This window comes from Thunnus maccoyii, chromosome 1, assembly GCF_910596095.1.
Source record: "Thunnus maccoyii chromosome 1, fThuMac1.1, whole genome shotgun sequence".
Classification (NCBI taxonomy): Eukaryota; Metazoa; Chordata; class Actinopteri; order Scombriformes; family Scombridae; genus Thunnus; species Thunnus maccoyii.
The window spans coordinates 27,998,662-28,026,027 of record NC_056533.1 but is presented as its reverse complement, the minus strand read 5'-3'; the positions used below and the strand labels follow the sequence as shown (position 1 = coordinate 28,026,027).

General features: G+C 40.0%; 1 protein-coding gene across 11 annotated transcripts in view; it reads left to right on the top strand.

Annotated features, from left to right (window-relative positions):
* Nucleotides 1–8,989: 8,989 nt before the first annotated feature.
* The window catches only part of baz2ba (bromodomain adjacent to zinc finger domain, 2Ba), a 76,439-nt gene continuing 58,062 nt past the window's right edge, over nt 8,990–27,366 (top strand). For 3 of the 11 annotated variants that reach the window (XM_042407529.1, XM_042407488.1, XM_042407470.1), the window contains exons 1-2: nt 8,992–9,313; nt 26,523–26,565. The gene's annotated coding sequence lies outside the window, so the exon portion shown is untranslated. Of the gene's footprint in view, nt 9,314–26,522; nt 26,566–27,366 lie in introns of all 11 variants that reach the window. The other 8 variants (XM_042407505.1, XM_042407461.1, XM_042407513.1 and 5 more) reach the window with 5 other exon arrangements.

Sequence of the window (27,366 nt, the reverse complement as noted above, 5' to 3'; positions counted from 1 at the left end):
TAATCACAAAGGAATGTCCTGAGACATTTCTGCTTTTCCTCTACAAGACCCCTCTTTTCCCACGGCTCGTCCAGGTCTTGAGAATCTGTTTCCTCTCGCTCTCTCTCCCTCCCTCTGTGTCCCTTCCTCCCTCTCGCTCCCTCTCTCTCTCTCTGTTTGTGGAGACACATGAATACCACAAAGGGTGGTTTATAGGAGAACTACAATACAAGCTCAGTGTCTTCAAGAGCACAAAGAGCAAGAGTCTATGCCTTCTGAGAAACCTCTAGGAAGGAACATTCAGGCAAAGGTTTTGAGTTATTTCCGGCGTAAATCAAACGGAAGATTCATGGAAACAAACACACAACACAGTAGAGTTGAATGAACTTACTAAGCACATATTGTAAGTTTTTTTTTTCCCGGGGGGACTTTCCTATGTTGTATTGCTTTGAAAAGCCTTCTCACCAAGAGATGAGATTTGTTTTATGTTGAGAAATTGTGTAGAACAACAAACCGCAGGCTAAATGTGGCCAAAGATCTTTGTTGTATGGAGTTCACTTATATGCTGATAACGGTGATGATCTCATAGCAACCTGGGGATGGACAGAAAATGTATTAGAATTTGCATTTTTGTCTGTTTGATGATGACTTTAGGCTGCATTTAAACTTTGTATGAGTCTGGTTCAAATAAGAACTGGAGACATACATGTGAACACATCAGTAACAATCATGAAAAAGCAAGGCCACATGTGTTAACACTTTGGGTCACATGTTTGAGGGGCACCATCTAAAATGCTTGTGAGCTATTTGTGGACATTCTTCTCTCACCATAGGTTTGCTCTGTTGCACTCCGGCAAATATAAACCCTATCAGTGTAAACATGTCATTTAAATCCACATGTGTTACAGAGAAAAATGAAAAATCATGTAACTGATACATGAAGAGAAGGAGCCCCTTTTTCAAATAGTGACTTTTAGAAGCAATGTTTTACCCCACACAAAGCCTTTTTCCAAAGATCCAAAGAACATTTGTCGGTCTTAATGTTCCCCAGATACAAAGTGACATCTGCCTCCCTCCCTGAATGCCTGCTGCTCTTTGTTCAGAAGAGCAGTGAGGGGAGAGCACATTGAAGGCAAAGATGATGTCACCATTGTGATCATTACTGTGCTGTGTGGTGCCCTATTTTTGACCAGGCGTCACTGAGGGCAGGCCAGAATGTCTGCCTGCACACTGCCAGGAGGAACAGTGGCCTGCCAGTATTAATTAACACAGGGCCTGTTTTCATCCGTCCTAAAACCGTCTTAAGACCACCCCCACAGGCCCACCTAAGTCTATGTTCAGATGCTCTTCAACTAATATATCACATGAGCAGTCTAAGGTATGAGAATGGCAAAGTTTGTACAGATCTTTGACCCCATGGTCCTGCTTCTTTAGTTTTGTTTTAGTTTTATTTAAAGGACCAATCATTGTAATGACTGATTTATTCTGTGTTTCTAGTACATCCTGTACATTCCTTAGTTTATTCTTAGTGAAATATTGACACCGGGCTTGCTACAAAAATCTAATTAAAAGACAAAACAAGATGTTTATTTACCATTACTAACTTCAAAACCATAATGCTTTATATATTGTTATTCAGTAGCTAATCAGTCTGATCCAGCTGTATTAAAACTACAGTTCCACGTGAACAAATGTTGTGAATAATTTATTTTGCCAATCAAATAAATTAATTGAGACAATTCATCACTAAATTAATACAAATACACACAGGTACACTGGCAGAAATATGTTCATTTCCTATTTGAAATAAAAAATAATTTGTGTCAGGGAAGAAGTTCAGTTTAAATTCCACTAATCGTAATCCTTTAGGCTAAATGACTGTATAGGGAGTTGTATCATTGTTAATTACATCATTATTGCGCACCAAACCGGCATTTTATTTCTGAGAGACTTAAAGAGTTCTCTTTAACGTCATTGTATTTTAAGGCACCGGTTACCAGGAATTCATAGTGAAAGTTTCAAGCATGCAGGTGTGACAGGCTGATTGACGTACAGTACATTACCACTTTCTGACTCACTTTCTGACTGATCTTGATCACTGTAGGCACCTGTCGACAACATATTGGATATTAGTCTTGTGTTTTTCCCTACGTTCAAATGGATTTAAAGTATTCACCAAGTGTTACCAGCTAGGTCCTTGAAGATACACTCACTGACTTTGTTATTGTGACCAACAACACTCATAAATTCTCAAAATTCCTCCCAGCTCAGCTGTTGTTGTTTTGGGTTTCAAGATATCAACAGTGAGCTGAAGGAGACTTGGGGATTTGAGTTTGCTATTGGGCACTATAAGGAAGGATATCTTTGAACACAAAGTTTTAGTTTCTTGATGAAGCACTCTAAAACACTCAGCAATCAGGCTTGGGGGCAAATGTCAGATCATGATGCAGATAAACCAAGCTGTTATTACTCTGAGGAATGAGATGTTGTCTTGCAGAGAAATTGCCAAAATAAATTTTAAATGTATTCAAAATGTGGGAAGAGCTCAAAAAGGTTTGTTTGACTTGCCGTATGTTAAAAACATAAATGAAGACTTAATGTTATAGGTTACTGCAGATAAATGAGTGAAATTTGACCAAAATTGAAGCCATTTCTAATTAAATGTTAGTTATTCTTAACAAAACGAAAAGCCATGAATATGTCTCATTTCACTTATAGCTTCTTGTTACTCATATTTTCTAATTGTGCTTTAAAATATCATAAACATTATTTAAGATTTAAGCAAAAAACTGTCAGAAAGCTTTCACTACGCATCTTGTGAGAGAGGTTGTTCATACGGCTTCATTAATCTCTGACCCATTTTGGTGGAAACCTCACACCTTTTTTCTCATCTATACTACTGTAGAATTAATAAAAATACATGTCCTCTTATGTTAACCTACAAAAACTCTGATTCCTCCAAACACTCGGCGCACGTTGGCCCCAACATTGTCTTATTTTATTCATTTGCTGATTGAAGAGAGTACATAAGCTGGCCACCATTATGTATGTGGACACCATGGCTGCAGGGGGGTCTTTTTTCATACATTTTATAATCACTCTAAGGGTTTATGTGCAGTTCAAACACAGCTCTGTGAATATGAAAGCTTGTTCAATAGATGGATTTTTGATGCCCTTGACGCACTCTATCAGAAATAGCTCATATGTTATGCATGGACATTTTTCCCGCATTTAAATGAGACTTTAAGGTCTATAATTAGAACATAGGTAACATTTTGATACAATGTATTAGCATCAATTTTTACTTTGATTTGTTTTTGTTTTGTTTGTTTTTGTGCTTTCTGCTTTTATATCTATGAAAAGGTAACAAATAGCAATAGGAAACAACATGGAGGAAAATACAAAGCCTCATTCGCCACACAAATATATGCGCTCAAAGGTTGTTTTTTTTATGGTATCCACATTAATATACACACTGGTGCATTGTGTTGAGTAAGATACACTTCATATGACCATGTGGCTGTTGAAAGCACTCATGATTCAGACAGCTCCTATAATTATTTTAACATGAAACAAATATCAAATCAGACCAGTAATGACTTCATTGTTGCTGAATATCATCTTGTAGCAACAGTGTGGACATACAGGGATGATAATCTACGTATATATGAGCACATTATTATAACATGTTGGAAATATTTGAACAGGATAATTAAAAGGGAATGAAACACATGCACGCAGCTGTTATACTTTCCTGGTACCAAACTCAACCTTTCAGATGCACAATTTAATTATCCTTTTCTGATGTTGTCAAAACACTAATCCTTACACACACACACACACACACACACACAAACACACACACACACAAACACACACACAATTATTATAGTACAATATAACATGTCCTCAAAAATATGAGATGTTCAACATGACTCTTGCAACTCAGTTTCCAGGGTTTCTCAGTTACCCAAGAGCGCATTGCTGCACTTTTTTTTTTTTTGCCAAAATACCTTCAATAAAAGTGCCAAATTCTCACACACATGAGTTTGCTGTGTCCTAAAAAAAAAAGTTGGTGTTCACACTAAATGCCGATCCGGTAACAGAAGGCATAGCTAATTCGAGATTTGTTACGAGTTCCAGTTTCAATGTAGTGCAGTGTAAACAATGGTATTCCTTTTCCGTGCTTTGATCCAAATTTTCAGGGAACTCTCTGCCAGATCAAACTTGTCAAAGTCACTGCTGTGAAAGAACCAGAAAGCATTTTTGCCAGCAGAAAGTTGAACACTGTTAAATCTCTGATGACTGATTTTGCCAACAAAGATGTCTGTCAGTATGAGCTGAGAGCCTTCCGCGGATTAACACTGAGTGGAGTCCCATGAAAGGTAGTTTACCTTTGCATTACAAATCACTAGTGGGTGACTTAATAGAAGTAGGTCTGGGTCTCTGTGGAATTATAATAATGTTTCTTATTTTCCAGGTAACGACCATGCATTATTCAAGTAATGTGTGTGTATTTATGTATAAAAGAGCGTGTAAAGTTTGGGGAACGGAAATTAAAAACAAAACAAACCGACTGGTGTTACAACTGCACATGAGTGATAACTAATTATTATGCTTTCGACAGTATGTGGGTCAGAGAAGAGAGAGGAAAAAGAGTGAAACCTGAATATTGATAATAGAAAAAGAACAACGGTTACTTATCTATCAAAGTATGATCCGCTGTATAAGCTAGATGCAGTGGACAGAAATCGAAGCTAGTTATATGTAAAGTATGATAAAGTAATGCACTGAAGCTTGAAATTCCTTCAACTGTGAAAGTAATTTCCACTGAAAAATCCCCTCAGCTTCAGCTGTCACAAAATGCAGAATAAGGTAAATTGTAGAGTCATAGATTACAAGTAATGTTACTTTTTGTGTGTGCATGTTTTTTCATTTTTTTGACAGTATATGCCCCTATGAGTACGGGGAAATTTCATGCCACTTTATTTTAAGTTGATCAAATTATAAACCCAAGTGCACAGTTAACTGTAGTTAACAGCAGTGTTACTCCAGGGTGATATTCATATGGACTTGAAGGAAAATACTAGGTTGATTACCTTAGCTAAAGCCCTGCACTTAGGCGCAGATTTAGCAAATGGAAAATCTGCTGACATTTGTGTGGTGTGTGTACACACTGACGCGAGTAAAGATGTGTTTTTATTTGATTCAAGGTCATTTGGCTTTGCTCGGGTTGGGGTGACATTTGCTTGTGATCTCATTCTTCATGGAGAGATGCATCACTGTAGGGCTGGGACTTGTTTCTCCACTTTCCTGGCACAAATGACTCCTCGTTCCCAGAAAAGGAACATACTAATGCTCTTTCTCTCTCTCTCTCTGTCTTTCTCCCTCTCTCTGTCGGTCACACACTGACAACACGTGCACATAGACTGCATCTCCTCACTGAATGACAGTGTGAATGTACCTCATCAGCGAATGAGTCACTCTACTACTCTGCTATTATGATGATTTCTCCCTTCTGTGTATTACATCATGCAACAGAGGGTTCTGCTCAGTTACATTCACCACAATAAACACCCTCCGAGTGCACTCATTTAGACTGTGCAGGGGTTTATTAGTCAACCTTGCATGGAAAACATTATGGTAGATCTCTCGAATCACTTTTTTATCTAGTTAATTGTGTATCCATTTACCGAAAAGAACAATTGTTTTTCATTTTGGCAGTGAATCACAGGGCTGACATTAGAACGGCTAGAACATTTGTGTCACAAAAAAAAACCGCTTGTCCCGTCCCTTTAACCTGCATCCTGTGGATGTCTCTGGGGTTAAAGGTGAAGGATGAATCCATATTTCACTGTCTCACGGATTCCCATATGCCATTAGGCAAAGTTCGGCTTTCCGAATATCTGTGACTGGGTCGACACACTCAAAGCCATTATATATATTGCAAGCCTTTCTCAGTGAGGGATAGCAGAACACTAATCAATAACAGCGTTCATCTGGCATAATTGCTGAATTTCATGACAGTGAGAGAATATGAGTGTTACTTGAGGCACACCGATATTCCATATAGCAGCCACAAATTGGTCCCTTGTGCTTTAATCACACAAGCAGTTCAAATCATTGACTTTGCAAATCATTACATCTCACAAGGCATTGTGTCCGAGACTACTGATGTATTGAAAAGATGCTGCAAAGAGAAGATACTACATGGACGGGAAGAATAATTACAGTCCGGTTGCAGGGTTCTTACATTAATCCAAAAGAAAAGATTAAATTAAACTCAACCATTATAGCACTCTGAGATGTCGGGGGCAGAGAGGAACAATAGCGCTCAACTCCTTCTATACAGCAGAACATTGTCTTAATTTAATTTATTGGGTGTTTATTTAATACTTATTATGTAGGACACAACAATAAGTGAGGTCTAATTCAATTGCATAAAAAGACATCCTTAGGCCACTTTTCTTGTGTGTGAACACTATTTTAAGCTCCATTTATGTTGTTCAAATTAAACATCTCAGAGTTGCTGGAAGCTTCTTGTGTTAATGGAATCCCACATAGTGGATTGTGTGGGGAGGAGAGCAGATGAATCTGTATTCCCTGAATGTGTCTGGGCAAAAATCAATAAATGCAAGCACAGCTCCTCGCTTCTGACGGCTGTCCCTGTCTTTGCATGGTGGACTAATAGAAAAATAATAATTAAATCCAAATCACCAGATTAATTTGTTTTCCATCAGTCTCAGGAGAGATCTTTTTTTTTCCTGTTTCTTTAGTGGCTCATTATACTTTCTAATCAAGACAAAAAAAAGTCCCTCTTTTAGACAGACATGCTGTCTCCCTTCCCCCTTCTCTTCCCTGTGGTGTGCTTTCTCGCATTGCAGTCATTGTGCTGGCACTTATTATGTTACAAATGACCGAGGTACGGCAGGCATTCTCAGTGTGCATGCAAAGAGGGCCCACCCTTCTATGCTGCTAGTGCCTTCTCCTAATGACGATGCTCAGAGTGCCCCCCGACGCCGCCCCATGCCGCCCCCCCCCCACACCCCACACCCCCCACTCCCCCCATTCCCGCCCCCATGTGCTCTCTTTAATGAAGATTCTCCAATGCAATTAAAAATCCTTGCTTCTTGCTGCTACTGTATGACAAACAGAGCCACTGTCATTCCTCATGGCCTGTCATTCCTGCTACAAGAGGAGGAGGAGATGGAGAAATAGACCAGGGTGCCAGTGGCTAGAGAGACAGATAGAGAGGATTGTGTGTGTGTGTGTGTGTGTGTGTGTGTGTGTGTGTGTTTGAAGAAGAGCAAAACCCCCCACCATCTCAACAGGTAATGGAAAGGGGCAGAGAGAAAAATCAATGACCGAAGAACATGGAGAGCAAGCTTATAAAATGGCTTTAACTGCACATCAAAAGCTGAATAAGGGGTTCTGTGTCCATCTCCCAAACTCGGGTGATCATGAATGTTTTATCAGACCCCCAACCCACTACCACCTTTTTTTTTTTTTTTTTTTTTTTAAGCATAAAAATGTATGAGTTCTGAATAGCATCTTTGCAGCTCTTGCAATAACATCAAAAAAGGTTAGGGTGTCACTTTTGGATGTTGTGACATAACAGCAGAGAGAGGGGTGGTGGTGGTGGTGGTGGTGGGGGAAACAGCATACATTTATGGTCATTTATAATGTTTATGAAGCATTAATATGAATGTGCCTGTAAACCAACACTCCATCACGCCGCTAACAATGAGTTCATTGTTTGTGTGTGATTTACGAGGTGTCTATAAACTAACAGTGAACAGTTTGTTAATCCCGTATAATACCTGTTAAAATGGATACAACCAGTACTGATGTGACATGTAGAGACACACCAGTTGGCTGTGGCTCTGTGACCCATCCTCATCCTCATCAGGGTGGGGCATATAAGAACAGTTGCCCACTCCATCTGCAACCCCCCCCCGCCCCCCCCACCACCACCTCCTCCCTCCTATACCCCACCCCCTTGTTGTTTTCCAGTTGAATGAAATAATCTTCCCCCGTCTGGAAACCCAGTCTGGGTCAGAGGGCCTGCGTTCAGCCTGTTGCTTATTGTGTGTTCAGAAGAGGAGGTAAAGCATACAATTAGGCACAGATGGCTGTCTTTGCCAGGCAATGTATTGATCCTATCCCGAGGAAGATCTGTCCCATTTCTGTTTTTGTTTGGCATATGCCTTCTAATTTAGAGCCCGTGTGAAACTGATTTGTATTTGTTTGATCACCTATCATCTTCTAAAGAGCTCGTCATTCGGTCAGTTAACAGTGACACACGTGCACTTTTCGTGACTCGGTGTGAAGAGATGACTGTGTGCCAAACTTAATCGACAAAACAAGGATTTTCCTTGTTTTGTTGTTATTACTTGTTAAGTAGTTTATTGATCAAACTGCAGATTTCCTTTTAAAACTCATTAAAAAATAATTTCATATAGTAGCCTACAGTATTGGCGGTATTATTAATTCCTAATAGCACCATGAAATTGATCAGCCCATCACCTGAGCATCCAGGTTCCTTTAATCTAAACAAAACTTTATTTAAATAGCACCTTTCAAACAAAAATCTAAAGTCTTATTGTCTAAAACATTAAAACTGTACAACTTCTCTTTCCTCTGTAAGCTGCCTTTTTTTTCTAAACATGCAGGTATAATTTGATAAATATGCTTAAATACACCTTTTAAAGCTTAAATTCAAGCCATAAACCTACATGATCATGATTAAACTGATCAAAGTTAAATGAAAGTTTAGGTTTTTATAATAGAATATATGGCTGTTTTAATAATAATGCACCCTATTGTTTTTTTTTATTTTTATTATGTTATTTGTTTACACCAGTGCCCAATAATCGCCACTGGTCTAAATGTTTTTAAAGATGCCACTAACAACATCATAAATAAAGTTACTGCTGCATCCCTGCCGGTGCTGTGGAGCTAAATGACAATGTCGCATTTGTAAGTAATAACGGTCAATAACTGTATCCTTCGTTTACTACGGCCGTGGCTGCACAAATAATAAGTTTTCTTTGTGTGGCAGTAGTGAGCTGACGTCAGGTCGGTTCCTTGAAGTGGAGCTGAATAAACCTTGAGAAGAGTCTCCTTCAATCTGCTGTTAGTAACTAACACACACACTCACACACACCGAGACTCAATTACTGCCCAATTCCCTTCTTTATCATTCGTCCCCGACCTTCTTTCATAACCAAAACCGACCAAGGAAAAAAAGAGGCGAGAAGAAGACCAAGCCGAAGTGTTAGCTGAACTAAAAAACCCACGCTGGAAATAAGTAAAGTGTCGAAACTAAAAAAAGGTAAGTGTTTTTTTTTTTTTTTTTTTTTTTTTATTTCACTGACGCTGTTTTCCCCCCATCATAGAACAAGCGATGAGCTAGTGCGTAGAGCTGGCTTCGTTTCTAGTTTCTTAGCTTTTTTTTCTCTTCCTCCAGCTTGTGTTTAACTGGTTTATAGATAGTTACTTGTTTTCATGTTACGATGTAATTCATTCAGTCGGTGTATCCCGTGGTCGACAGCGGTTACATTTGATCAAATCCGTAAAGTTTCTTCTCTTTAATATAAAAACGAAGTGTTTTTTCCTCCTCTTGAGTGGTGACCTGATAGTGGGAATCGTCTTTTGTGTCCGTCTCTCCTTTTCTCTCCCTCGCACCGTTCACTACGGGGGCTGTTGTATTTTGATAACAACTTGTTTTTATCATTGAAGAATTAAACTTTTTAAGGGTTTATGGTGTTTTTGCTTTTATCGACCCGTGTTAAAATGTGCAGTCGTCGGGTTTTGGTTGCGTATTTTTGAGCTTGGATGTTGTAACCGTCAACGTTACATGGGGGGGTAACTAAGAGGCGCTGGACAGCCGTTGGTCCTCGCTGTCCGTCCGTTAAAATCCATCCAGTTTAATAGTCCCTCGACGCGAAAATAAAACAATTAGCGACAAATACATAAATATCCCCTTCGCTTCGGATTAAGTTGGACGTACAATATTCATTTCTTTCCCCACAGCTGGCTCAGAGTTTTGAGCTTTTCGTTGTTGCTAGTTTACATTGCTGGGCAGCCTGCCGGGGAGCTGCTATCGCGGTCGCTTCCTCAAACGGAGAGTCATGCAGGCAAGCTAGCAGCCGCTTGGCCGAGTTGTTGAAATTTATCCCTTTGTGTATATTACAATATCCTCCATTTTTTTCTGCCCCTTCCAAAACAACAAGCCTCTCGCCATCTTGGTTTGTTTTAAATTCGTCCCCCAAAGAACCCCGACCTATCTTTCCCCTTCTCTCTCTCTCTCATACACACACACACACACACACACACACACACACACACACACACACACATACACACACATACACATACACACACACACATACATACACACATACACACAGACACACACACACACACACAAGGCTACTTTAAAAGGAAATGGATCCACGTTTTTTTTCGCAAGTTTTTGTCAAAAGTTTTAGACTTTGGTAAGACGGGAGTATCGCGACCTGTGTGTGGTTTTAAACAGAAACTGAGGGTGGTGACATGAGTGTCAGCGATGTTTTGAAGCGCATTTTATCAGCACAGTTGGTGTTAGTGGCCAAGATGTTTGCTTTAAAAAGCAAATATAAAGTGACGTAGTGGTAGGCTATATGTCAGGATTGTGATTTTTTTTTTTCGAGGAGGGGGGTGGGGGGGAGACAGGTGGATGTGGTGGCATTTTTGGTACAGCCTCAATTCAAATAAAGTATTTGTGCTTTTGCAAAGCTAGTATTTTGTTGTAATGTGATTTCAGCGTTTACTCGGAGCTGCTTTATGTTTATCTTTGCAACTGAACATGAATGAATGAAGGGAGGAGGAGGAGGAGGAGAGGAAGGGGAAGAAGAAGGAAGGATATTAATTACCAAGAATCCTATTAGGGGAAGAATTGAAGTCAAATTTTGAAAACTGGATGTCATTGCCAAATAACAGCAATTAGACAAGCTTTGAATCATTAAGTTTGAAATAATCATATGATTAAAAATGGCCATTATTGCCTTTTAAAAGACACAATTATTTCTGTTTAATTAGTGCACTGATGTTTACACAAAGTTGAATTGATGTATGGTTTATTGATTAATTGACAAAACATGCATCTCTCACGCAGTTACACACACATCAGATCGCCCCTGACAGAGCTGTAATGCTGGTTTGAAGACTGAAGAGTCTTCCCAGAAAGAATTAGCCAGTGACTGGAAAATGGTGACCTTATTTAATTTCTGTCATCCATCTTGCACAAGGTGTCATTTTAGTTCACTTATTTCAGCTCACACGATTTTTTTTTTTTTTTTGCTCTGTCCCTCAGAGTTCAGACTTGATCTCACTTCTTCCCCATGTCCAGTAAGCAGTTTAAGAGAGAGGAGGGGAAAAGAAAACAAACCGAACAAATGCTTTGAAATGGAAAATCTGATCATTTCACCTCCCACCTCTTTTGTTTGCCCGTTTATTGCTGCAAAGCTGGAGTGCAGAGGAGCAGATGTTTAGCCAAACATGAAGGCGCGGTGCCTCTGTCCTTATGGGGATGGCTCTCCCTCCTCTCACTGCTGATGCATCGACATGACAGCTGCTTGATTTCATGGAGCTGCTAAGAAGCCATTAGTGGTATCAGTGAATTGAAACGGAACAGTGTCTCTCAGTTTTCTACCACTATTACAACTGTCTATTGTTAGCGTCATTTTGTTCAGATTTGTTTGAATGTGTGTGTGTGTTGGTGTGTGTGTGTGTGTATGTGTGTGTCGGTGCGTGTCCGTGTGTGCGTTTGCGCGCGTGCCAGTGCTGCAGCTGAACATACAAACAACAAGAAGTACTAATATACTTGTGCAGCGTGTTTTTCCCATAATTTGAGAGGGAGTGAGCAGGAGCAAAAGTGAAAAAAGGGGAACAAATCTGTCAGAGTTTGTTTGCCATGTTGGTTTGAAATGAAAGCACACTGTGCTACCTCAAGCACACTCAAATCAGAGATGTCTCTCCTTGCCAGGCCAAGAGAAAAAAAAAAAAACTCTCAGTTGGAGTTTTATTCTCTCTCTCTGTCTCTTTTTTCTCTTTCTCTCTCTCTCTCAAATTGGAACTGTTGTTTTTGAAGAGATAAAGGAGGACTTCCGCTTGACTTGAACATTCAGGAATTAAGGATAGACATAGTTAAGCCCTATTTGCATGTCTACCAAAGTCACAGCAAACGGTTGCTATTGACTAAGCTGATTAGGTGAAATTAGGTTCACGAGCTCTGTGTCTGAGGGTGCTGAATCTGACAGAACTTGGACAGCTTTTGAGAAGACAATCCCATGTGCACACAAGGCTGTATTCTCTATAATCCTTTAGCATTGAATATGGGGCTATCTTCTTTTGGAGGAAACCCAAAGCTTTGTGTTCTTTTGAAAATGAAGTGAAGTGAGATTTATTAGGTGCGCATGATATATTGATGGAGTTTTGTTTTAGTATCACTTTGTATTGGGAACGATGGCAAAATCGTATCCGATGTGTGAAGCATGTGAACGATTAATCTGTTGATTAGAAGCGTGTAAGTGTGCACTTTTATCCATCTGTGCCATTTTTGCTCAAATGTTACATTTACTAGCTGGTTTTGAACGCACACAGCTATTTAACCTTACTCACCAGTGTGTATCTGAAAACTTTCGTGAGGATTGAACGGAGCTCATTTCTCCCTTTTGATATTCACTCAAACTTGTTATCACTTGTGGCAACACCGTGCATGTCGGCATTCAAGGTTGCACCTGCTGTAGAAAAAATGTGTGAGCAAAGAAAATGTAAAGCAAAACAAGCGAAACATGGCGCTAATGTATGCTCGTCGTCTTGACTGATTGCAGAAAACCTGAAAACTGCAGTGTTGAAGTCTTAAATCAGGACGAGGCAAACAGCACCTTTAAGATGTCTGCAGTAAACTGAGCTGCTGGAAACTATGACAGATGTGGTATTGTAAAATTAAATGTAAATATCCGTCCGTATTGTTGTCATATTGGCAAAAATGACCAAAGAAATAATCAGTTATTGGATTTTAGTAAGTACTTCAATATTTTGTATCCCTAAGAGTCGTTTAGTATGACTTAACCTTGGGCAGCAGTATGTTTCGTATTTTCTATGTGACAGGATGTATCATAGTGAACAAGGTGTAAGAATCAGTCTGTTGATAATTTGTAAACCTAATTATTTCATGGCTTTGATAGCAGTATTTTATATTTAAACAGATTAATTAGACCTACAAACAATCTATTGATAATAAATGCCATCTGGGATCCCTGTCAAATCTCTGCATGTTAGCGCTGACACAGAGCTGTGAAATTTAGAAAGGAAGTAGAGGTCTGCTCTGTGTTGACCAAATGATTCAAGAATTAATGTTACACAGAGTCCTGATCATATTTCCTCATCCCTCTCCATTTGAAATCCATTTACATATGAATGTGCACGAAGAAAACAATAATGACAAATGAAATAATATACCAAGGACTGAGGACTTTAACAGATGTTTTTGAAGTAGACATTAATCCTATAAGGGCTAATGGCTCTTTGAGAAGAAGCTGCATTTTAGCAAAAGCCCTAAAAGCTTCTAGGCATTAGATTGATATCTTATTGTTACAAATCAAATCGGTGCTGCTGTGTGTCTGTCTTGGCCTACTACTGTTTTGTACAGTTACAGGCCCATGCAGGCAGCTCACTTATATGTTTACATGGCCTCACAGGTTAATGTCCTCTCAGCTGGAAAGTTGGTTAGCTCTCAGATGATCTACCTAACCTTATGTTACCTTGCTATTTTGGTAACACTGCATGTTCACTGGATGTCCTGATAATCATCAGGGTACACAAATAATTGTCTAAAGTGCATGCTGCAAAAGTGACAGCCACTACTCGAATAGCCCTTTCAAATAACGTGGCTGTGTTTGACTGGAGTCGCATGATGTATAATGAGAGATGGATCTATATTTTGAAAACTGTATTAAGCTAATGAGATAGGGCACATATGTCTCCCATTGTGGAAACAATTGAACAATCTCAACTGTTAATTAAGACTAAACAAATCAACACTCATTTGAGTTTTCTCTGCCTTTTTGTGTAGATTACATATGGCGGATTAATTACCGAACAATAAGCAGTGTAAAGTGCAACTGGGTCACCCCGTGTTGACTTTCAGGAGACAGAAGACAGAGCAGCCAAATTTGGGAGGGAAAGGCGATAAGCTGCTTCTTTGCTGTTCGTCCCCTGGGCCTCTATTTATCATTCAATGTGAGAATTTCCTTGATGAAAGTCAAGGTTGTTTGTGCATGCTCTGTCTCGTTGGGATGCCTGTTTTTCCACCAGCAAGGTGAAAAGGTTGATTTTCCCCCTCCAAAGAGATGCCTTGTTTGGAAAGTCCAGGCTAGTTTCTTTTAATGAAGTCTCAAAAGGTCTTGATGATTTTTTTCCACTTCAGGGCTGTTTTTTTTGTTTTGTTTTGTGCATTAGTGAGGAGATGAAAATACAGATGTACTACTTGTTTTGTGGAGCTGTAGAAACAGCACGCATACAAGTCCTCATAATTCACTGTTTGTCTCCATCACATATTCACAGTGATAAAGACGTAGCAAAGGAGGTGATCACTTAATGTGAGCTGAAAGCATCCATTTAATGTGCTCTTTATAAAACGCAAGAGTCGCGAGAAACAACAAACATGGCAACATTGTGGAAGCATTTCCTGTCTTGAAAAGAAATCGCATCAGTGTTATTTGGACGCATGAAACGGAGACATTAACATCACCTTGACTAGATTGGAACAGCATAAACACAATGTAAGGGGATTTGTTTTACTAAAAAAATAAAAAACAAAAAGGTTTCAGTCATTTTTACCCCTCCTCCCCATCTTGTCTAGGTGCCTATCATTTTGTTTCAGCAGGAACTTGATTATGGAAATGGCGATGAGGTCTCGAAAACCTGCTATTTAGTTTGATGTTTACCACACCTTGACATTCTCAAGCCGTAGCAGGGGGGCTGTATTTACACTTTTCTCTGGAATTCACCCATGCCGGCTGCGCTCAGATGGGAAAAGGATACAGGGAATGGAAAAGAAATAGGAAGAAGGTTTCGGATGTGGGAATGGGAATGATATTGGTTTCTCTATTGGTGTGCCTCCTGGGTCAGTGGGGTTCTTGATGATACTTATATAGAATAGCTTGTAGCAGGCAGAGCAGCTGTGAGCCTCGGTGTTAAGACGCATGCACACACACACACATACACACAAACACACACACACAAGCACTTGCTGTCAGAACACAGGCATTCACGCATAGGGACAGGACACACACACTAACACAGATACACACAAATGCATGAGATTGCACCTCGACAGCCCCCATTTATTGATCTTCTTCAGCATTTAAAATCTGGTCACTGCTGCCACAAAGCCTTTTTATTTTAGCTGTGCTGGCAAAGCCTGCTCCAAGCTAAGCCAGAATTTTAAATATTTAACTCCTACAGAATGCCACGAGAAATGACAAGGATAGAGAAAAGCAAATAGGAAAGCAGTTTTGAGCTGTGCGATAGCTATATGTGTATTTGTTCAGAACCGTGTTTTATGTAAACCACACTGGTACAATCAGCTGTCTCTGTGTACGGCTTTGTAAGCGCTACAGTTTGGAGTAAAAATCTGCATATACAGCACCTTATCCTTCATGAAGTTTTTTATCTGGAATTCATGGGCATCTGCTATTCCTCTTCAGTAAAAGTTACAAAAAAAGAAAATGAGCGTTCACTCTAAATCTAACTTAACTCAGTACTGACCTACATGGCCTTACCTTGTTAGCAGCGCAGGCTGAAATGCTAGCAGTCACTGGATTAGTCATTATTGGACCTGAGACAAGCTGCTGTTTTTAGCATTTTAAGGTTAAAAAAGGATACTCATGTTAAGAGCAGCGACTCAACGTTGTCTAATCCACTGAAGCCCTATAGCACGTAGTGTTGAACTGAGCACAGTCATTGCCATCTCTTCCTTTGAGTACAATGTGTTTCTCTTACTCGGTTCTCAGTGCACACTAAACAAGGCATTAAAAATTAATTTCCCCTTTTATTCTGAGGTGGTCAGAGTGTTCAGTTAGTCTCAGGTGGTGTACAGGAAACGATCTGACTAGCTCTGTTCACATTACATTTCGAAATAATTTGTCTCGAAAAGGTCAAAGCACACTTTAGTGATTTTGAAACACTTCCACATTGTCGTGAAAATTTATGTTGCATTAACATTACTTATTAAGAAACACCACGAGGCAGCCAAGCCACAAGGGTTTTTCTCATCCAGTTGAACCTGCTGCTGTTGTTTTTCTCCTGTCCAGCCATGAAAGCCTAGCCCGCTCAGTCTGCATGGTGCTGTGGCATTGTCCCGCTTTCCCCCCGCTCTGTCTGTCTGTCTCTCTCTCACACTCTCTGTCTCTCTCTCTCTTTCTCTCTCTCCCGCTTGTGCTCTCTCCTTCTGAACGATGACACTGAGAGACAGCTGTAACGTGAGACACCTCTCGATCCTGGCAGGGGCTTCGAGAAGCCGAGGCAGAAGGGAGGGAGAGGCCTTTATCTGAGACTGGGGGCGCTGACCTCCCTCATTCCCCTTCTCTTTTTCTCCTCCTTTCTCTCTCTGTCTCTGCGTTTGGTCGCATATCCTATCCTCCCCCCACTAACAGAAGCCAAGACTGCACTCTTAAAAAAGTGTCATGTGAAAACACTATCTCCCCCGACAGCAGTAACCTGATGAATGAAATAGGAAATAGCGCGTGTTGTTTCAGTTTACACCATTTATAGCTGCATGTTGCTTTCAAATTCTCAACATCTCTGCATATACACAGATGCTTTAATTAAAGAAGGGTTTACAGAATATACTGAGTGATATTACAGTGACATGTTTGTGATCTGTATAAAGACACCGTGTGTGTGTGTGTGTGTGGATTAGGGCTGTATGATATATCGTTTCAGCATCGACATTGCGATGTACGCACGTGTAATAATCACATTGCAGGACGCGTGATGTTGAGTAAGGCGAATTATCTCAAACACGTCATGCTACAACTTTTTTTGCTGCTCGATACAAAAGGAAAACTCGCAAGGTTCTCATTTTCCATGACTAATCTACAAGAAAAGTCCACCTCATATTACGTAATTTAGTCTGATTTAAGGGTTCTTGGATACACCGAGTTTGATTAGTTCCCAATGTGCTCCGGTGAAGGGGTGCACTTCATCAATTTATCAGACAACCAAAGCAGGCCCCGCTAGTCGCCTACCACAACCTGAAAATGAGCGCTGCCTGTTTACGTTGTTTGATAAACTGATCAAGTGCGACCTTTCACCCAGAGCACATAGCAAACTGATCGCTGTGCGTACAGAGTCTGCGTGTAAACACGCATGGGACGCGGCTACTGTCGCAGATGATGTCGCCTGGATGCTAGAGGCAGGAGATCAGTTACGCGAGGCAGCTTTTAAGTGCGTGTATTCCCGTTATCGGCGGCGCCTTGTCCTGGTGCTGGTTAAAAGTTAAAAAGTTATTGTCACAGGGTTGGTCCAGGCCCTAATGTAAGAAACGCTTAATACACACAACACACAGACACAAAATTTGCAGTATCCAGATCCAGATAAATCTGTTTGTTTCTTGAGTTTGAGAGTTTTACCATCCTTAGCTGCGCCGGGAACCCTGTTTATCTTCCACCACGCAGATTAAGCATACAGTTGAAGATAGTTAGAAATGAAAGATTACACGTGTGTAACACAACTGCGACACGCAAATCCATTTCTAAAATTTATTAAGTTTTTCCCAAATACCTCACCACCTGTTCTCTCTCCACTTTACCATGCTGGTGTCAGAGTCGCGTACATGAAACCGAAAGTGGAGGAGTCCAAGCTGATTTCTGGCGGAGGGCTGAACCAAGTGTGGTAGAAGTAGGAGGGGGGTTTTGTGTTGTTAGAAGGGGATAAACTTTTTAAATACCCAAATGATGAAAATTATGACTGCAAATGTCTGTATAATCTGTACACGAATATACCTGTATCTGATGAAATTTCCTATATTTTTTCATATCGCAATATATATCACAGAAAAAAAGATATCACAATGACAGTTTTTTCCAATACCGTGCAGCCCTAGTATGGATGTAGATGGAAACATCCACACATCCCCTGGACTCTAGGCTATGGCTGCTAAATCCTCTGTGAGAGCTCCCGTGTGTAATCCAAACATTTAGAGCTAATTTAAGCATGCAGGCAGGAGCAGCATCCTTTAGGAAACAACAGCTCTCTTGCTCTCTCTCTTTCTCCATCCTCCACTGTGTGCATGTGTGTGTGTGTGTGTGTGTGTGTACTACGTATGTGTATGTGTGTGAGTGTATGTCTTGTTGTCGCTGGAGGGAAATGAAAGCACTCAATCACTCACCTGTCAGAGTACTTCAAATTCTGTCCATAACACACAACCCCACACACGTACACACACATACACACACACATGCACATGCACACACACGGACACATATGTGCATACACACTTACCCCTGAGGGTTTGACAGGACTGGCCCTTTATTGACTCCCTTGATCAAGGAGACAGCAGATCCATTTAATAGAAACTGCACACACACACACGCAGGCATTGAAATCAAAGTGGATTCACATCTGCTCTCCACACAGCTCCACTGTAGGCTTTTTCAGCTTATACAACAAAGCTAGTAGTCAGTTTAAAATTGTTGCTACGTTGGGCGTTGAATTAAATTTCGAAAGCCTATACTAATAGCCGTCATAATGTTTTTCATTGTGGGGGTTGGCCGGCAGTTTGCTTGTCACAGTTGCCATGTTATTAAACCAAAACACCTCCGATTTGCTCTCTCAACACATCTTGTGTTATTGTATAGAAGGTAACGGTGCCATGATACAAGCCCAGCCTGGGTTATAGACATGTTCTGTTGGCCTTGGCCCCTGCGCTCCCCAGTTGGCCATGTTTTGTGCTGAGTGTTTTGGAAGGCCGGTTAGCCAAGAGGGTGCTGGGAGGAGATGTGACAGCTGTGTTGGTCACGGCTACTCTGACCTTCACACGTCATCTTGATGGATCATCAAGGCTGTAACGATACACTGAACCTGTTGTGTAGGCCTGATTATCTGCTGGTGATGATCTGGTCACATACTGTACTGATATTGTCGTTCCAAAATGTAATTGTGGACAGTCACCAACCAGGCCAGGTTGACTGCATATCTTGAAGGAGATTTGTCTTGCAAAGAAAAACAAGAAAAGGAAGTGGATTGGCTAATGCAGCGATGGGCTTTCTGCCATTAAGAGAAGAGTTATCATGGCAGTTGGCAACACAAAAACATGCGTATGTACACACGCACACAATCGAGCCTGGTATTTCATATATTACCTACCTCTCGCAAATGGATGCACTAATGTTCTGAGCTTTTCGCCAGTCTCAAAGTGCTTTACTTTCTGTGTGGTGTAACCCGTTCCCTTGAGATGGCACTTGCTCCATCAAGTCAAGGAAGAAACCATTTAGTGGAATGACAAACACACACACACACACACACACACATACACATATATTCACACACATACACCGGGAGGCTGGGAGGATTTGAATTGCACTTAGACAAACGTTTCTCACACAAGTTCTTTATTCCTCCACTGGCTCCCTACTTTGCCCTGAACATACACTTACTCACATACAAAGGTACTTGCACAGAGATTCCATTTTGTCAGCTTTCAGCCCCAGATCATGTAACGATAAAAGATGCTGCCCTGCAGTTAAACACTGCCAGTAAATCACAAGGCAAAGAAAGCTGGGAGAAGCACTTATTTTTAAGCAGCATGAGAGACCACACTGGGGGGGGGGGGGGAGAGAGGGGGGGGGGGGGGGTTGAGACAGATAGGGAAAGACAGAGAGGGAGAGAGAGAGAGAGAGAGAGAGGAAGAGAGAGCTTCTTTGTGCACTGTGTACTGGCATTGTGTGTGATGAAGAGATGAATCACTGCTATTTAGGGATTGGTTTCCTGCAACTGATTGTGTGACGACTCGGTGGCGGACAGACTGTCAAGACTTGCCTGTTTTGTTCTGGGGGCTTCAGGAAAATGTCTGCGGCCAAGTCTCACTAGCTCACTCCCACAGGGCCCGGTGTGCCAGAGATCAACAGAGACAACAAAGACAAACACCTCACCAGTGTCGCTCTTCTAACAAGGCATCAAATATTTAAAAGCAAGGGATTTTAGGCCAATCTCAATATGTGTATTTTCGGAGTACACTTGTTTTCCGTGCTTGGAAATCAACAGAGTTATTTGTAAAGAAGGCTTGCATGCAACATGGTGTGTGACCTTTCTTTCTGTCTTTCTCTCTTTCTTTGTGTTGTCTTTTTTTCTTTGTCTCTCTGTCTTTCTGTGGCTGTTACAAAAGTCAAACCCTTGTGTTCAACCCCATGCAGTTGCCTGAGAGCTGCTGTATGAATCCTAAAGTAAAGTCAACATCTGTGTGGCTGAGGTGGGGAGAGGGGAGGGGGGGGGGGGGTGATTAGGGAAACCAAACAAGATGATTCAGAGATATGTCATTACAGTTACACTGTCCATGTGCAAGTGTGCACCAAGTATGTGTTACCACTAAGTATAGTGTGAGAAATGAAAAATAATGGTAACTGTAAGGATTGGACCAGACTCAGAAGAATGTAGGAACAACGTGAGCCAAGGGGATGGGTGACCATAGACAAATAGAAATACAGGAAGACACGGCCGTAGATATTGAACAGTAAACCAGGTAATAAGCAGGTGGGACCTAAGGTAAGTTCAAGTTACAATGTAGATTTATCCACAGATTCAATTAGAAAATAACAAACTAAAAAAAACAAACTGCGGACATAAAAAAAACAATAAAGACCTGAGTATTTGTCAAAGTCTTTATAAGAGTCACAGTTCTCACTCTAACTCCAGTGTGTCCCAAGAGCTGTATGCGTGTGTACAGTTCAATCCTACCGCACTTGAAGTAGATGTGGTAATACACGAGTGTTCCTTAGTTCACAGCCGTCTTACTGCAGGCAACAGGTTCTGTATCTTGTGGGCTGGGCTCGCCAACCAGTACTGGAAAGGGTTTCTCTGGAATCCCTGAAATTGTCTCTTGAGTCTCTGAAATCTCCCCTGATGGCTCTGAGATCTCCTCTGAAGTCTCGGGCCATCTTAAGAGGACTCCACTCAAAAAACCTGACCTATGAAGAGGGTCAAGAGAAAATTATCTTTGTACTAATATTATGAGCATTTCTGATCATAGGATGAATCTTATGAAATCAACTTAATGCTCCAATTCACAAACTTCTGTTGTACAACATAAGCAGTTCACTTAACATTCATAAACAACCAAAATAATTAGTTCAGAGAGCTAATACTTTTAGTAAAAACTCAATTGCAGTTAAGGTGCATAATAGAAAACACAAATAACAACCTAAATTTCGTCACTGATGTTCCTTTAAAATATTCTTGAACTATTGTAAACTCTAAAAAATACCAGCGCTAACAGTGCAATTCATTAGCAAACTACATCTGAGTCAGCAGCTAAGCTGTAGCAATTGACACAAATAGTGCAAAGAGTGCATCAAAACAAAATAAAGAACAGTCTTTTTAATACACCAACATAGCAGAACATGTCTGCTTATCAGCAGTATTTCTTAACCCATTTCAGATCCAGTTAAGTCGCTAACACTTTTAGCATAATGAAATGGGATTTTACATGGCACTAATTAGCGTTGCAGCTAGTGGACTTTCAGGGTTGCTGCATGCTTTTTGAAACCAAATTTAATGCTTTTTAAGACCTTTTTAAGACCTCGACAGAGAAAATATAATACCCTTTCCACAGCAAAACGAATGCACATTAGGGCTGAGCTTTATGTTTGAAATCAACTTGACAATATTAATAGGGATATTTTTCTGGATATTTTTTCATCTCGATATAACACTCATTTGTAAAATCTCATAAAGTAATCAAATTAATGTAATGTAATGAACTGTGTCCCACTGTTATGCTTTACATTAGATAAAACTCTTTGTGTTAAAAAAAGCGTTATAATTTAAAATTTTTATTTTAATTATAGTTTGCTTGGAATTGTTTATTTAGACAACATGTAAAACAATAAGGATATTCTGGTTGTTTTTGCACTCACAGAGCAGGTAACAGTTAATTCTCTTCATTAAGACTCCAACACGTTACAGTATATCTAACTCTCATCCACTTTAACAGTCAATTAAATCTGTAGACACCAGCTAAGCGGTCACCGAGCTCCACACTAAAAACATTGTTATCCAGATTCCAGCAACTATCAGCAATAACAGAGGACTTTGTGTCTTCTCTGAACCCCCCTGGCTAACTGTCTTTAGCCGAGCATCATCTGTACTGTTTTGTGTACTTCTTTAATCCTGGTACTTTGGTGAGAGCAGGTGGCCTGTGGAGAACCAGTCGAAAAATTAACAGAAAAAGAAAAGAAAAGAGCTGGACTGGAGTGAGTCATGACCGAAGACCAAAAATCATATTTAAATGAGTGAATCATGGAGAGAGATGGGGGAGATATTTCTCATGCAACTAGGCATCATCTCAAAATTCAAGACATATAATAATAAAAAATAAGACTTTTAAAGACATTTTATGACCTTAAATCCTGAGAATCTAATTTAATTCTGATAATCTAATCTTTTTTAAGGATCTGCGGGAACACTGACTTTTAGATCGCTAACGTTTTCAGCACAAGTCAATGGAGTTGAACATAGTGAAAATTAACATCATGGCTAGCAGACATTTTCTCTCGTTAGCTACATGCTAGAAGTTGACTCGACTCACCGGTGCAATGAATTGACACATTAGCATGAAAAATGGTGTCAGGCCCAAGGACGCTGGAAGTAGGGGGTCCAAGGGGCCATTGGCTGCCCTGCTTTACCCTCCTCCCACATTCTTTTTAAGTTGCAAGTCATTGTATCCCTGCAAAAGCCCCTTTATTTCAACACTTGTGGTACGAAGATATTTCAATCATTACCATTCCCTCAAAGACATTAGGTAAAAATAAAGCAGCCAGCTGATGTGCTGCTGCAACTTTATTTCTAAGTGAAACAACTGTTTGTTAATTAGACGCTTACACCCAGAGACGAAACCTATTCAGCACGCACAGACAACCAGCCAGCCAACACACACATTTTGAAAGTTCACATGAGTTGACACTTGTTCATGTGAAAGTTCTCGCGCATTGGTCATTTCATGATATTACATTGAAATGACGGGTCCAAAGCATTTCCTTTTTGAGTAAAGGCAATCAAGGTGCTCACAAAGTTTATTTAGGCTGTTGTGGGCTATGAATGACATTTTCACAACAACATGGCATGTTGACAATTTGCAAAGGTGAAGCAGTAGGAAAGTAATGTTTTTTTTCTGATTTTAAATATGGATTTGGGGCATGGCTGCTTACAACACAAAGACGTTACTCAGCTGTTACTCAGCCGCAGAAGCCTTACTGTCCTGTAAACTCATAGTTTTTGGTAATTGAACAAAAAAGCTTTCATTTAATTCCACAAGCACTAGTTAGCTGCTTTGTGTTTGGAATTATACCCTGCGGTGTAAGCAAGCTATGGTTTAAAAAAAAAAGTTTTGTGAAAATCTCTGGTCTACGTATCTACCGCTAGATACACACACACACACACACACACACACATTTTGGCCCCTGCACTTCTGAAATGAGTCCAGCGCCCCTGGTCAGGCCTCATTGCACATGCTAGAACAGACAGCGTTCTCTCTTTTTTATCCGCACTGTGATTTTATATTGTCAACATAAAGTATGAATTAACACATAAAATCACAACATTAACTTAAAACGAGTTCCTCCATTGTTTAGCTAAGTTTCTTACCACTTCAATAACAACTCTTTGCTCTCATCAAAGATTCAGATAAGACTGACACTTTGCCCTTTCACCTTCACTAGCGTGACCAGTCAGGGGGATGGTCGGGAGGTGGGCTGTTTGAAGCGTTCGATTGGCTAAAGTGAAAGTAAACTTGAATTTATTGGTGCGATATTTAATAAGAACATTTAATAATAATAAGAGTTTATTTATTTCAAGTGGAATGATATGATTTTCTGAATATTAACACAGAGATTTATTTTTATTGCTGATTTAACTACTCTGGCCTATATAAGCACGCCTGGAGTGTAAATTCAGGTAATTATAACTTTGCAGATTGTTTCTGTTTTTCTCTTTGTTTTTTTTACTTGACCATGTTAATTAAATGGAAATTACTAAGTAATGATGGCTATTATAAGAATGACATTTGGATTGTTACTCATAAACTAGTGAATTCAGTAATTTGTTCCATCACTGTTATAAACTATGACACATAGCTTTGTGTCACTTTTAGAAACATGATAACATATTCTCCTGAATTAATACTTAGGTGAACCATCATTGATAAAATGGTAAAACCCTAGTAATAATGTCATTAATGTTATGTGATTTTTTAATTTTTTATGTAAAGAGCTGGAATGATTAGTAATCAATTAGGCTAGTCCATTGACTGACGATAATCAGTAACTATTGTAATAATCTATTAATCGCTAAGTCATTTTCAAGCATAAATGCAAACATTCCCTACTTCCACCTTCTTTTCTGTTTTTGTCTTCTGTGATAGTAACATGAATATCTAATATTATTATTTTGTTGGTCAGACAAAACAAGAAATCGGTCATCTCGGTCTGGCGGTGGGCATGTTTACTACTTTTTTTTATACCATAATTATTCATAAGGACGTTGCAGTTGAACTAGGCTACAGGCATTTAGTCTGAGGAAAAATGTGTGTATTGTGATATTTTACCCATCTGCTATTGATGTAAAACTGGTAAGATCCTACAGTAAAATGAGGTTAATAGACTAACAGCCTGATTCTCAGTCAGGCAAATGATGGCAGACAGCAGTGGCTTTCTTATCCAGTGTAATTCACCTGCCTCGTGGCTGGCAAATCATTTTCTGTGCTGAAGCCCTATGAGCAGAGATCCTTTAATCATCAACTAATAGGCGTTTATGAAAAAGCTGAAGATGAATTCAGCCTACCTGGCTCTCTGTTATCATTATCACTGCGATGAGTTATCAAAGTATTTGCGTGCGTCTGTGCATGTGTATGTGTATGTGTGTGTGTGTTTGTCTGTCTGTCTGTGTAAGAGTGTGGATAATGAAGGGAACCATTTGCCGTTCCATCAGTGTAGTTATTATCAACACCTTCAGTCTAGGTGATTTCTGTTCAAGGATAAATTGAACTGTAATGACAGATTTGCGTTACATCATGTGCCACAGACATGACTGGAGGGTATCCAGAAAGACAAAATCACTCAGGCTCATGAACTGCAATCTTTTCTTATTTTACCATGGCACTCATTCCAACAAGTGACATTTACAGGAATTACTAAAACACCGCAGCGATGCTTCAGTCTGCTCGGATATTTTTGAAACTGTCTTTCATGTCATTTGGTAACTAAAACATATAATATAATTGTAATAGCTGACCAGATTTGTGCTGATAAAGCGTCCACTAGACTTGATTCTGTTGCTTTTGACCAGATGGATGTGTTTACTGTCAACAAAACCTTGTTAGATAGTTACCCACACACGCTACAACACTGTGCTGGTGTGTCTGGAAATCTATAAGAGTCTGCTTCCCGGTCCTTGTGTGCATGTTTATGTGGAGGCATGAATTTTGTGTGTATTCTTTTTTTTTTTTTTTTCTTTTTAATACCATCCAACCATGCAGACACACGTTGTTAATGTAGCTGAAAACTCTTCTACATCAGTTTGTATCAGTCATCATCTATATTGAAGGAAAATTATAGAGAAGAATAAATAAATAGATTTAAAAAAAATAGATAAAAGAATGAAAAGAAGTTGTAAAAAGTTGTAAAATCTCTGTGTGCTAGCTGTTATACGATATACAGTACACAGCAGAAAGGGCGTCTGTTATGGCGAGCTGCTTAGATTAGGCTCAGGCTGTAAGAGCACAGGAGGGCCTTAGAGACAGTGCATGAGAGATGGGCGTGAGAACGCTGGTAAGACTTGGTTCTCTGCAAGAACTGTCTTGTGTTTGGGGAAAATATCCTCACACTCAAAGCTCCAGTGTCTAGATCCATTTCTAACAAACAGGTTTTGCAAGAAAGGGGCTGAGGGAGAAAGAGAGTTTTTGTGTGTGTAAATATCTTTCTGTATGTGTGCGTAGCCGCAGCTGCGTTTCAAACGTCACTGTATTTTTTTTGTTTGATGTGTCTGTAAACCACAAATACTGAGCTGTGTAACTGTAACTTTGATATGCAGGTAGTTTTAGGGGCCTCACGCCCTTCTGGCACTCAACAGGGAAGCATTCAGCAGTATCACTGTACGGCATTAAAAAACTCTCCGTTTTATTATCACATAAATCAAAGCATGTTGGAAACACGTTTTATTCCTGTGACTCAGATTATATTTTAACACTGAACCACACTGATCTTTTGTTTCTGCTTTTTCTCCAGGTGTTACAGCAGTTATGTCAAAGAGCTGAAGACATCTCTAACAGTGAGTACATATTTACTTGTTCTCTTTTTCACTCTGAAACATGTTTGCGTGTTACAAAATACTTGACGCGTGACTTTTTAAAATATATATTGTCACACACTTCTGCTTTTTACCCTTTTTTTTATGGCATGCCAGAACAAACTTGCAGACTCCTCCAGTTTCAGGCCTAATTTGATTTTCATTCATTCAGTGAAAGAGGATGTTTTTTTTCTCCACCAATTAAATTTAACAAGAGCCCCTTGAAAAGCAGTTGTTATGATTACATTACAAATTCGGGGTTCATTCAGTGAATCAAGCAATTAATTAGATTTCTCCCATTCTAATCAGAATATTTGTCTGAAACGTACGCGCCTAATAAACATCCTTTGAGTTTGCTATCTGTTCAGAGCCAACGTTGAATGTAAATGGTTGTTAACTGTGCCCTACAGTGCTTCAAGGGTAGGATCTCGGATTGTGTGTAGTTGTTTACGTGTAATGCTATGTGCGGCTTTAATCTCCCTCTCTGTCCGTCTCTTTCTTTTCTTTCGTCTTCTCTCTCTTTTCTCACTCTCTCTGTCTCTGTGTGGGAGCTATCTGCACTCAGGGGCGCGGCTGCATCCTCAAGGCTTCACTTCACACACACCAAGGTGGCAGTTTGTTGTTCCACACACAGACAATGACTTGCACTTTTCTCTCCTGCCTGACTTGATGGCCTTGTACTTGTGAATGTGTCACCAGATCAAATGGGATCTTTTATTAGAAGGTTTTTACTGAATTCAGAGCACAGGGAAATACTTGTCTCGTCTGCGACTGCCTCTTTAG